At 42.4% G+C, this 12,170-nt stretch overlaps 1 long non-coding RNA gene across 1 annotated transcript in view; it reads left to right on the plus strand.

Annotated features, from left to right (window-relative positions):
* The first annotated feature begins 1,575 nt into the window (after positions 1-1,575).
* Positions 1,576-12,170, plus strand: part of LOC142072221 (uncharacterized) — a 70,419-nt gene continuing 59,824 nt past the window's right edge. Inside the window, exons 1-2 of the long non-coding RNA XR_012668635.1 lie at positions 1,576-1,662; positions 2,006-2,107. This is a non-coding gene — a long non-coding RNA (uncharacterized LOC142072221). The remainder of the gene's footprint in view (positions 1,663-2,005; positions 2,108-12,170) is intronic.

Here is a 12,170-nt window from a genome sequence, read left to right on the forward strand (position 1 = left end):
GAAGACTTTTACAAGTGTTTCAGGGGAGAGAGAAACACTAGATTGGAGGTAAGACCATTAATAAATGAGGCTGGAGATTCCATTACTGATTGATTAGCCTACTGGACTGATTTTGGTTTTTTATTCTTCTTTAAGAAAGTAAAGAAACATTATGTATAATTAGTGCTTTTGAGTAAAATAAAAAAAAAAAGGTAGGCAAACAAATACTTAGAAAAATGAGTAGTGCACAGATCAGCAGTTCCAGCTGACTTGAACTCTTTGAGGCCAAAGAAAATCGGGAAAGTAGAATTTGGGGATTGAGCGGGGAAGCTTATGGTACTGATCTTCATAATAGAAAATAAGCAATTGTCACACAGTGTGTCTTACATAGTGAAATAATGGTCATTCATTGGCTTTTTGTATCAACCTCCTTTCTGACCTTTTGTCTTAGAGACCGCCTCTCCTGTGGCTGCTCACAGGGTGACTGGACTTGGATGTTGGGACAGGGAGGCGCCCAGGTTGCTAGCACAAAGATGAACATTGATGTGTGTGTGTGTTGGGGTGGGGGAGAGAGGGTTTACTCTTCCTTTGCTAGTTGTTAGTGTCCGATAGCTTCACAGGAGCTCCATGCTGTACGGCTGTTTGTTCAGGTTCAACCTGTGTGAGGAAGGGCTTAAGAAGATCCAAAAGGAACGTTTTGTCATAAGTGTTGGCAAGGCACCAAAATCTCAAGAGTCTCTTAAATAATCTGACCACTTCCTCTTCACTGTTCTATTTTTTTTTTAATGTGCTGATGCTGTATGCAAAGAACATGGGGAAGTCCCTCTTCCCTTGTCTATGGCCTGTAGCATTCCATCCCAACGGGGTCCACCCACCTTACAGCTGTCTTGCTGCCTATGGAGCCTAGATTCCACACACCACTTTTGACTGGAGCTGGTTAAATAATACAAGACATGACTTATAGATAAAAGCAGGCGATCCCATATAATTCACTCTTGTTTATTGTGTTTGCACTCACTTGCTGGCTATTTGCAAAAATGTGAGTAACTCAAAGAACTTTATGAATTTTTGCATGAAAGGTTATTCATCCAAGAATTTGTAAGATTTACATTATTATTTTAAGAGTTTCAAATATCCAATCAGGATGCAAAAACATCTGATTTTTGGTGAACAATTGCATTACATGGACAAGAAACAGTCAATATTGTTCTGTGAATAGGTAGGAATAAATCTGTTTGTCAGAAATGGAATCCGTTCACAAACAGGAAAAAAGGGCTCTTTGCTGGATACCTTATTCACATTGTATAATTTCTACACTTCTGTGTAGATCTATGTATTTCCTTCTGTCTTGAAAAATACACAGAAACCTTTAGTGCAATAAGAGTTCACAGAGCATCCTCTTCATAACAACTCTAAGTCTCTTCAAGCAAACATATGGTAAAACCTATGTGAAAACCACAGGCCTAGATGTTCCTATGTCACTCAGAGAGGCTGTTGCTGCAGTTGTGGTTAGCCAGGTGTCACAGACCGAGTTGCTGGGTTGATTATAAACTACTCTGTCATACAGAGTTTCTGTCATATCTACAGATGTTTTTTCCACATCCCTTTGGCCAGGCAGCAGAATCTTCATCCAACATTAATGGAGTATCTCAGAAGTGGACAATGGGAGAACGTGAGCATCAGGTAATAAAAGATGTTATCTCTAACAAGAGAAAAATAGTGACACTTTATCCCCCAGATTATAAACACACTTTACCTTTGGTTTTATGAACAACTAACTACTCTGAGGGAAATGATGTTGAATTATTTCACTCCCATTTTGAGGCTCAGACCCATAGTACAAGTATGCACAGTGTGCCACATTGTACAGGTGTATACAACGGTGCACCTCTGAGTCATTGTTTATATTTATATTTCCCTGCTTGGCCAAACAGCATCCACAGGGATCAGGCCTCTGGACTTGAGAAATTATTAAAATAATCAAAGGTGGTGTTGATATCTTATTCACTATTTATCTTACTTACAGGAGCAGCTAGAATCCCAGTCATGGACCAGCACCCCATTGTGCAAGGTGCAGCACAAACAGAGAACAAAAAGGCCATCCCTGGGCTTACAAAAGTAAATCTAGGTAAGGGAATTTGTTTAAAATGTGATTTTTAAATATGATAGTTTGTGTCTCTCAAAAATCTAATCAGATATTTGCACCACAAGATGGCAATGTTGCACTAAATACAAGCTGTGCATGAATACAGTTATTCACAACCCATAAGGGATTTCAAACTGATGTTGAAACATGCAGAGGAGAGCTGAGAAACTTAACATCTTTAATGAAATTAGCTAAGGAACCTGTTTACCTAAAAAAACCAAACAAACCAAAAAAAGACGATGCTGGTTCATTTTCTACTTCAGTACTGACTATAAATTTACGGTATGTATAGAATGATTTCCAGTAGGGGATGACATGGTTTACAGAAACTATCCAGCATTGCAACATAGTGCTAAATGGGAAAATGCTGGATTGTTGTATTTGTTCTTTTTCCCTATGCTTGACGTTGGGAATGTTACCTGCTTTTTAACTACTATAGAGCCAGCAGATGGCGCTCAAGAGTAACAGCATTCCTGCATACATCTGTATAGAACTGACTTAAATAGCAAACAGATAACCCCACTTTCCACAGCCCTGCCCTACTGCATCATCTTGACTTCCTTCTACCAGCACCTATAATTCAGTGAGGCACATAAAATTTCCTCCTAGGATGGTGTATTTTGCCATATAGAATCCAGTTCTTGTGCTGTACTTGCTGTCATGGTCTTTACTGATCTCTCTCCTTTTCTCATCCTGTGGGTCTCCAGCTTTGTATGTTGACTCTGGTTTAACAAAAGATATGTATTTTTACATCTGTCTCAACAGCCCCTCCACCCATTCCCTGTTTTCTCTCCTCTTTTTACTGGTAGGGGATGGCTTACTCTAAATATCAGATTTAGAACATCTAGACTTTCAAAACTACAGACAGATATCCTGCCAAGGTCAAGTCAGACTCTTCCGGACAGATTATCTGCTGGCAGACATCTGCAAAGCTCCACTGACTTCAATGGAATGATGGCAATTTATATCAGCTGACGATTTGGCTGTTAGTATTTATCCTTGGGAAGCAGATACATTCAGTCCCATGCATTTTCAGAGGTGACCTTAAAGCAGTTCTGTGATTTATTGTGATCCTTGTTCTGTTGTTAAAGAATTGCAAATTCTGCTTCCTGCTGTGACTGATATCAGACAGGGAAAGGGGACTCAGGGGGAAGTGGCTGGGTCTGTGGACATCAATGCATTCATAATACTTTGGCAGGAGAGAGGCAGCAGGCGTTGCTTGTGCGAACCTGTACACTTTCATTTATTACTGCCCCAGAGCTTTAATAATACGAGCACCAGGATAAGTATACCAGCTAATTTGCTTGCTCAGCAAGCTGTAATAAAGGTGTGACTCACAGGATCCAGGTGGGGCCTGTTTTTCAGCAGCATAGGAGTGCTGGAGTGGATCTGATCCATGGTGTTAAGGAGGCTGAGAAGCATAGATATAATGCATTCCACTCCAGAGCCAACAAATTAGTTGAAATGTTAATGAAACCACTGATGTAGTAACACATGATTTAACTTGACCATGTGTACCTGTTTCCAGGTCAGTTTTACAAAATATGGTGCCTGTGCACAGCCCTAACCCTTTGTTTGCACCACAACATGCATCCTAGTTTTTTCTACTTTTGAAACTCTTATCCCCTTTAACACAACAGAGCTCAGGCATATCTGTGGCTCCATGGTCTCATTTCAAGTGCTGTCTGTAACAGGGTGGCCTGTCCTTCTAAGGGCCAGTCAGCCCTGTTCAGTTAGCCCTGCCACACCTGTGCTGTGTGCTGGATTTAGGAAGAGTAAAACCCATCAGTTGAGGGCTGACCAGGGAGAAAAACTGGCAGCCAGAGGCCTTGCTGTGACCGGCTAGAGCCCTTTGTAAGAGCATGGGCCTGGACTGGATGTATTGCTAAGCGCATTAGAACTCAGGTGAGAGTCAGACAGGCTGTTGCAGCTGGGAGCTGTACGTTGAGCCTAGCAGGGCTGAAGTTTCCTCTGTGCCTGGCTTTTGGTGGAGTTTATCGAGAGGACTCCATTACTCTGGAAGGAGGGGGGGGGCACTCTCGGAAGTGGTGTGGCTGAAGGGCCAAGCCACTCCTACGGCTGGAGCAGGCCAAAGGCTGCTGGGGGCAAACTAAGGCAGAGCACAGCAGTGCTAGGTCTTGCAGTAAGGGGGTGCTCTGAGGCAATGGTTCTTGTAACACCACCAAAACTCAAGGTTTTGTTGAAATGGCTTCAGTCTCCATTTTGAAACAAATTATGCCCCAACTGTGCAGGCCAGCCTGGGTTGGCAAACTGTCGCTGGAAGTGGTTTTTAAGGTTGGTTCTTGAGGAGCATTTCACTACACTGCGGATTCAATAGCACAGGCAGGGCATTAGATAGGTGCTCTCATAGAGTTCAGGCCCCAGGTTTAGGACTTCTTTAACAATGGTTTACAGAACCAAACTTAGAAACAAGTGCTGTTTTTTAGAAACAGACCGTTTTCATGTAACGAGTCCACTGCCGTCGTCTTCACAGCCCAAGCAGAGCAGCAATGTGCGACTGCATGAACACTCCAGACGGTGAAAGTGACTCCTCAGCTTTCAGGTCTGAGCTGTGTAAAACACCGAGAGGGGACAAAAATACCCGAGGCCCAATCCTCAAGACACTCATTCATGCCTGACTTTACTGACCTGACTAAGCCCATTGACTTCCTTGGGAATTGCTCACATGAGTAACTTTACTCTCAAGCTTGTTTGCAGCAATGGGATCCTTAATGGGTTATTCGTGAGTAAGGCCCCAGTTCTGCCAAGGCTTATGAATATGTTTAACTTTATGCAGTGTGTCAATGGGCTTACTCGCAGTGAGTACCCCTCTGCATGGGTGAAAGTTCTGGCAGGATTAGGGTTTTAAGTAAAAAATAGGCCTAAATTTCAATCATGGCAACCTAAATCTATATTTAGGTAGTTGAAGTACCTGATTGTCAAAAGTACAATGTATCCACCAGCCCCATTGAAGTCTAAGGGAGCAGAGGGTTCTCGGTAGCTACCCCTGCTCTGTCTAACATGTGAAATATTTAGAATCCACAATATCCTTTTTTTTTCTTTCTTTACTAAGAAAAATGTCTAATCAGCTGGGTTTGGGTTGTGCACTAATGCAGCTGTGTGGGGAGTCAGATGGGGCAAGGTTCCCTCCTCTACTTACAGGGACACTTTATAGCTACAGGTATGGGAGTGAAGGGGCTGCACAGCAAATATAATCCCCAACCCCAGCAGCAAGTGGGCAGGGAGGAGGTTCCATTCCCCAGCCAAAAGAGCTGTGGGGAAACTCTGTCAACCCACCAATGCAGAGAACCCCCTCATGATGTGACCCACCGTTTCGGCAGTTCTGTCTAACTCCCTTCCTCAGAGCTCAGTGGTCTGGTATGGTGAGGACTTGAGCCTCCAAGTCAGGCAATGCTGCATTTCCCCCCCTTCGGGGGTAGGAACATTTGAAACAAGTAATGTCCAACGGAATAATGGTGACTAACATTTTCCACCCCACTGGGCTCCTCTTCACACTCACTCCTCTTCCAGAAAAGCTGCTCCCACCAGGGCTGCTTCCCTGGAGTCCTTGCTCCTTTTTCAAGGCCCAGCACATGAGTCAACACCACTCTTGTAGCTTTCCCACAATTTTCCTTCTGCCTGGCTCCACAAAGAAGGAACTGCAACCCACCTCTCTCCCAGGTCTCCTTCCTTTTAATTCCTCCCTGGGCCTGATCAGTGTCTCAAGGGAAAGCTAACAGAGCTCTCCAGCTCTAGTTAACTCCTTCTCGGTCAGTGGGGGTGGAAGTATGCCACACTGAAAACTATAACTGAAGCACAGTGCCTCTTGGGACTTCCTCTGGGTGGCATAGCATAGTAAGGTCCTGATTCACTGCACACGGGCACAGTGCCCCGCTGATTCAGTGAGGCTCTATGTGGGCATATGACATTGCAGGATTGGGTCCTAAACTCCTCCTCAGCATGAGTAAGGGAAGACAGAATCAGGCTCATGCTAATTATATCAATTAATGCCAGGGGTGAAAGTAACTTAAGGGACTTACCGGTATGCAGGGCCGGGGTCCTGAGTGGCAGGGGGGCCTCAACCAGAGGGGGGGGACCTCAGGCGGAAGGGGAAGGGCCTTTAAATCCCCAGGCCCTTTACATCGCCGCTGCTGCCCCGGGGCTCCAGAGCAATTTAAAGGGCCTGGAGCTCCAGCAGTGGAGCCCAGGAAAGGGGCATCTGTAATCTGTCTAACAAGTGCTCATTTAGTACACTACACTATACTGTGTTCATTTTGTGTCATTTCCCAAATTGTGATGGACAAGGGTATATATTTCCTCTGTGGGAAAGGAATAATTCAACTTACAGGCGTTTAGTGTAAAGCACTCCAGAAACCAGAATAGAACAGCTGTCTATTCTACCTATACCAATTTGATTTAATCACATTTATTTAAAAAGGGGGGGGGGCACTACAGAGAAAAATGTATAGAAAAGAGGAAGGGCCATAAACACATGCATGTAGCTCTGTAGCTTTGTAAGACTATAGGTGCTTTATAGCAGGGATGCAGCAAGTGTGTGTGTAATGGTTGGGCTGAGGGATAGTTTAGTTGGCTCTGATTAGACAGTCTTGCTCTTTGGCCTTCCTACTTTGCCCTCTCCTTTCAATTTGTCCAAAATACAGAGTCTCATACGCTGTCTGCCACTCCCTCTTTGAATCTATCCACTAGTTTTCTCTTGCTTTCTGCCTCAAATTAAAGCTTGTTGTTCCAGTTTTCAAGGCTGTACCTATTCTAGCCGCTTTTCAATCTGTAATTCGCTATCTGTGCAGCTCTGCTGGTGTTAGCAACAGTGGAAGCTGAATGTAGGCAGGACAGAGGAAACTAATATAAACTAGATGGAATGGTCATAAAAGCACACGATTCCTGTCTACGCTACGGCTCCCACCCTTGCTAACATCGGTGGTGAATTACAGTTATGAAGTTTGCTCGTGTGGAAAAGTTCCTACACCATAAACTGCACAAACTGGATCAGATACACTAAGAACCAGTTGGAACCTTTGCCCATTTTGAGAATCAAATTTTGGCTGGAATCAATCATGTAAGATGGTTGGTGCTCAGTGATGGAGGATATTTTCATATTGTTTTGAAACAACAATTGGAAGTAGATGTGTTGGAAGTCTTGTGAATTTTACTCATGAAATATCCAGCCTAATTGTGCAGACTCTAAAGCCTTAGATAATTCGGATATCTTTGCAGAAGTATCTCAAATCTTTTGAGGGGTACCCGTAAATAAATTTAAAATATATAAATCAGGGTGAAATCCTGACCCCACACAGTTCAATGGCAAAACTCCCATTGATTTCAATGGGGCCAGAATGTCACCTTTAAATGAGGCTGTATCTGACATTACAATAAATTTAATCCTTGGTTAGGCATTGAGAAAGAATGTGCAATGCCAGCAAACAAAGGAAGTGCCATAGTGGATCAGAACAGTGGTCCATCCAATCTTGTATCTTGTTTCCAGCAGTGGCCAGTGCCGGGCACTTTAGGTGAAGGAAACCCTGCAATGCACAGCTACGGAATAACCTGTCCATAAGGAAAGTGTGACAGGATCCCCAGGGTGCAGCCTGAACTCTGGGACCGCTGTGCCCCCTTAATTCTCCAGCCTGGGCTGTCTCTCACAATGCCTTGCTAGTGACAAGCAGCAAAACTCTCCAGGCGCTGTTACCACTCAGCACAACCACATGTGGAGCCCTACACCCAGCTAGATTGCATGAATGCTCCCAGAGCCACTCATGAATCACAGAGAAAGGCACCAGCCAAATCCTCCCAGCCTTGTACCTCAGGAATATACCGTCTTGCACTGCTCAAGATGAGCAGTGCAAGCTTCACCACTTCATCAATGGAAAGTGGACATACACTACCTTTTGTAAACCTGAGCAGATTTACCAAATATGTCAGGGAAACTCACTGGTAAAAATAAACAGTAAAACAAGTTTGACTATAAAAGATAGATTTTTAGTGATTATAAGTGCTAGGCAAAAAGTCAGAGTTTGCTACCAAAGAAAACAAAATAAGCGTACAATCTAAATCTTAAACCTTTAAGACACTAGGCAGTATTTAGATAAAGCAGTTTTCTCACCCGACTGGATGTTACAGTTCATAATACACAGGTTTCACCCTTGAAACCTGAGCCAGTCTCTGTTGGAGTCTTCTGAGCATCCTTGTTGCTTGCAGCTTGGGGGATGGAGGGAGGAGGAAAGGTGAAGCTGCATGCGGGCCACTCTGTTCTGTTTTATACCCTTAGTCTATGTGCTTGGAGAACACAAGTCCAAGCATGTCTGGTGGGCATTGCTGAGTCACAAGGTGAAGCAATACCCCAGGTGCATCTCCTGTGAGTGAGTCATTGAATTGTAACTCCTTGGCTGGACAATGGCTGGTGATGTCTGTTCAGCACCCACCTGAGTGTTGGTTACCTCCCTTGTCGTTGTCTCTGGAGAGCTAGTATCTGAGCACTTCCCAAACCCATAGTATATTTTAGTGAAAACCCTACAACACAATTCTTATAATTTCATATGCATTGATGATATGCATATTTAGATAGAACAATGGCTTTCAGCTGATCATAATCTTGCCCCTGGTTTACCTCACATGGCCTGGTTTAATGCAATATCACAATTATATGTACATGATGAATATGTGGGTTACAGGGTGTACCCCCAAGGTAGAGTGCCACAGAAAGTTTTCTTATTAACCCTCATTAGTTAGACGTTGGCTTATACCCTGAAGCATGAAGGGTTTGTATTTCTTCTAAAATGGAGTGTTTTTTGTTGAAGTTCCTTGCTATTTTAACAGTGTATGTTGTCATCTATATAAATGCCCAGTTCTTTTTTTGAATCCTGCTAAGCTCTTGGCCTCAAAGGTATCTTGTGGCAATGAGTTCAATAGGATAATTGTGTGGTGTGTGGAAAAATATTTATTTTGTCAGTTTTATATTTCCTGCTTTTCATTTTCATTATTCTTGTATCATAATAAGTTTGACTAGACATGCCCAAGTCTACTCTGTATCCTCAGACTGTAAAATGGCATTTCCTAGCTCATTGTTAATTATTCTTTTTTATTATATTTAAGACACTAAAATGCTTTTGCTCTGCTCTGTAATTAGATGCAGAGATTAGACAATCTTTTATACTGTACCACAGTTTTCTTTTAACAGTGTTAAGCCTTTGCATTTAAATAAGGAAATAATTCTCATGACTTTAACCACTTTTCTTTTTCTGTGTTTCTTCTTATTTAGTGCTAGAATTATTTATTATTATTTTTCCTTTTGGAAGCATGGATATTGTGTGAAGAATCATTGTATCTCGTATACGTGAATGATTATAATAAGAATCTAGAAACAATAGATATTACTGTGATGTAGTTAACTGCAAGGTTATGCAATTGAACATAAAATCAAGAGTTATAGCAGAGCTCAGATCTGGCTCCTGAGGGTAGGGACTGTCCTCTTGGTCGGTGTTTGTACAGCGTCTAGCACAAAGGGGTCCTGGTCTGTGATTAGGGTTCCTTGATTGGCAACCTGTATTGGCTTTGTGGCTGATTTGATGGAAACATTCCATGAAGAGCTTGTCTTTTTCTCTGTTCTTTATGTATTTGCCTTTCCTCAGTGAGTCTTCGAGTGAGTGGATGCATTTGTTCCTAGAAAATAAAATGAACCTCCTAATGGGACACTGTTTTTGGATTTTGTGGTCATGTGGCTTTGGCATCACGCATGAGTGCAGAACAGTGCACCTCAGATGCTTAGAAGACCCTGGACCTTGCAGTGTCCTAGAGAGTGATTGTACATAGTGTCTTCTAATGTTGGGGATCTAGGTAATTTATTTATCTAGGGGCCTATATGGATACCATAATATCTGGGTAGCAAAGTACACAAGTGTCTGTAATAATATAACCCTCTAGTAGCTGGCCAATGTGGAGGATAAAAGCCCTTGATATTGGTGTCATCTAATGGAGCATCTCCTTTGCTATGGTGATGGTGGGCTATGTTTCTGGAACACAAGGTTTTGAGCTCCCGTGCAGCCATGAAGTTGTTATAACCCTTACCCTTTTCCCAGCATAAATCACTCAGCTCAGAGTGTGCACTACTGGAAAAGACAGCAAGCAATCCAGTGAAACTGATGCTGTTGCTGTATGTGTGATGGGCGTTCTGGGCACACTGTTTATCTAGACATGTCTCACCTTGTGGATCTAAAATACACAAAAGGCATCTCTTGCTTTCTCTCCATGACCACAGCCAGAGCTGCCATGAAGAGATCCAGAATATGAGTATGAATATAGGGTCCTCGTCCAAGGACTAGAGATCATCCAGCACTCAATGTTTATTCCATGTCTGATGGACAGCATACCACACAGTGGCAGTAACTAGGTGGAATTGGATAGGGTTCTTTTAAGCTTTTCATAGGCTTACTTCAAAAAGAGAGGTTACGTATGGGGAGGTAGTTTGTGAGATTATCTGCATCTAGCAATGGTTTCTTAAGCACCATTCTGACTATTGTATGTTTTAGGATGTGTGATAAACTTCCCCTCTTAAAAAGTGTTAATGATGGCTGTTGTTGGCATCCCAGATGCTCTCAACTCTCCTCCATCAGACAGAAGGGACATGGATCATAGTCACAGGTGGTGGCTGGAATTCTTGCAATGCTATGAATGCGACAAATTCTGAAATAAGAGGTATTGGGTTATTGGGCCTGTGTTTGGTATGTAGTCCCTGGTGTCCAGTCAGGCCCTCTTTGATGCAGGCCGTCATCTCTGTGAAGTAGGCTGATCATTCTTTGCAGCAAGAGATGCTGGGTTTTGGAGTCAAGTAGAGGTGTTCCGTGGAGAATGAATTAGCAGATGCTATGGCAGAAGAAAAGTAGACTTTCTTGGCCTCTTCCACTGTGTGGGTGTGCATGCCCAAGAGACAAGGATTAGGTCTGAGGTTCTGATGGAGGTCATTGGTTCTAATCCGGTTGTCTTTAGATTGATGAATTGCAAAAGTAGGCGGAAAAGGTCTGTGGTGCTGGAAGGTTACAACACATTTGCACTGAAGTTAATCCCTGTATAGAGCATCTGTGTCTCCTCAGTTTGTCAGTCTGGGAGTTATTAAAAATCAACAGCAATAGAGTTTTCTAATTAGATTATTGATCAAAAAAAATCCTGAGCCATCCTTGTTTGTGAGATACTTTATTTCTAGTTACTTTATTTCACATGCCTTCAGTAAACAAACAATTAGATTTCCCTCTTTAAAACACTCACATCAGCCTTTTAAAGTGGAGTCAAGGAAAGTTTCCTGAAAGTAGGAAGCTGCTCAGTCCACTGTAGCCAAATTAAAATGGGATAACGAATAGGTATATAATAATTTACCCAGATCTTGTACCTTTTAAAAAAAATCTGTTCTTCTTTAAAACAAAACCAGTTCTCCCCCCCCAAATGTATTCAGCTGCCACAGTGATGCACGTTGTATAAATATGTACACAGAGGTGGAGATAGTTACACATACTGGACATTAAGGACTATTTTTCCACTGTTTGCAGAGGTTTCTTAGTTTCTCTCTCTTGGTAGGCTGATATACCTGGGTGCTTGAATTTGATACCTACTTTTCCCGTTTCTCCAAATTCACATTACTCCTGGGAAAATTCTGCGCACAATATTTTAAAATTCAGTATATTTTATTTGTCAAAATAACATAATATAATCACACCAGTTTCAATTATTTTTGGTCATTTATTTCAAAATACCTGTCAGCAAGTATGTCTGTAACAATACAGACAACAAAAAAGATTCAGGAAATGTTTTTTGACAAATAGATTCCTTACTAGGCATATTAATACAGAACTCTGAGTAATAATTCATTTAAACTACAATACAGAACCGTATTTCCCACATGCCTCAGAAGCACTGGAAAGGCTTGGGGGAGTCACGGATAATGGAGAAGGTGAAGGAGAGGGAAGTAAATTGCTGGGAAGGAACCTGGGTGTGAATGTGGAGAGTTGTTGGGTATGGGTGGGAAAAGTATGGAACAGGG

Source organism: Caretta caretta, chromosome 5 (assembly GCF_965140235.1).
Source record: "Caretta caretta isolate rCarCar2 chromosome 5, rCarCar1.hap1, whole genome shotgun sequence".
NCBI classification, from domain to species: domain Eukaryota; kingdom Metazoa; phylum Chordata; order Testudines; family Cheloniidae; genus Caretta; species Caretta caretta.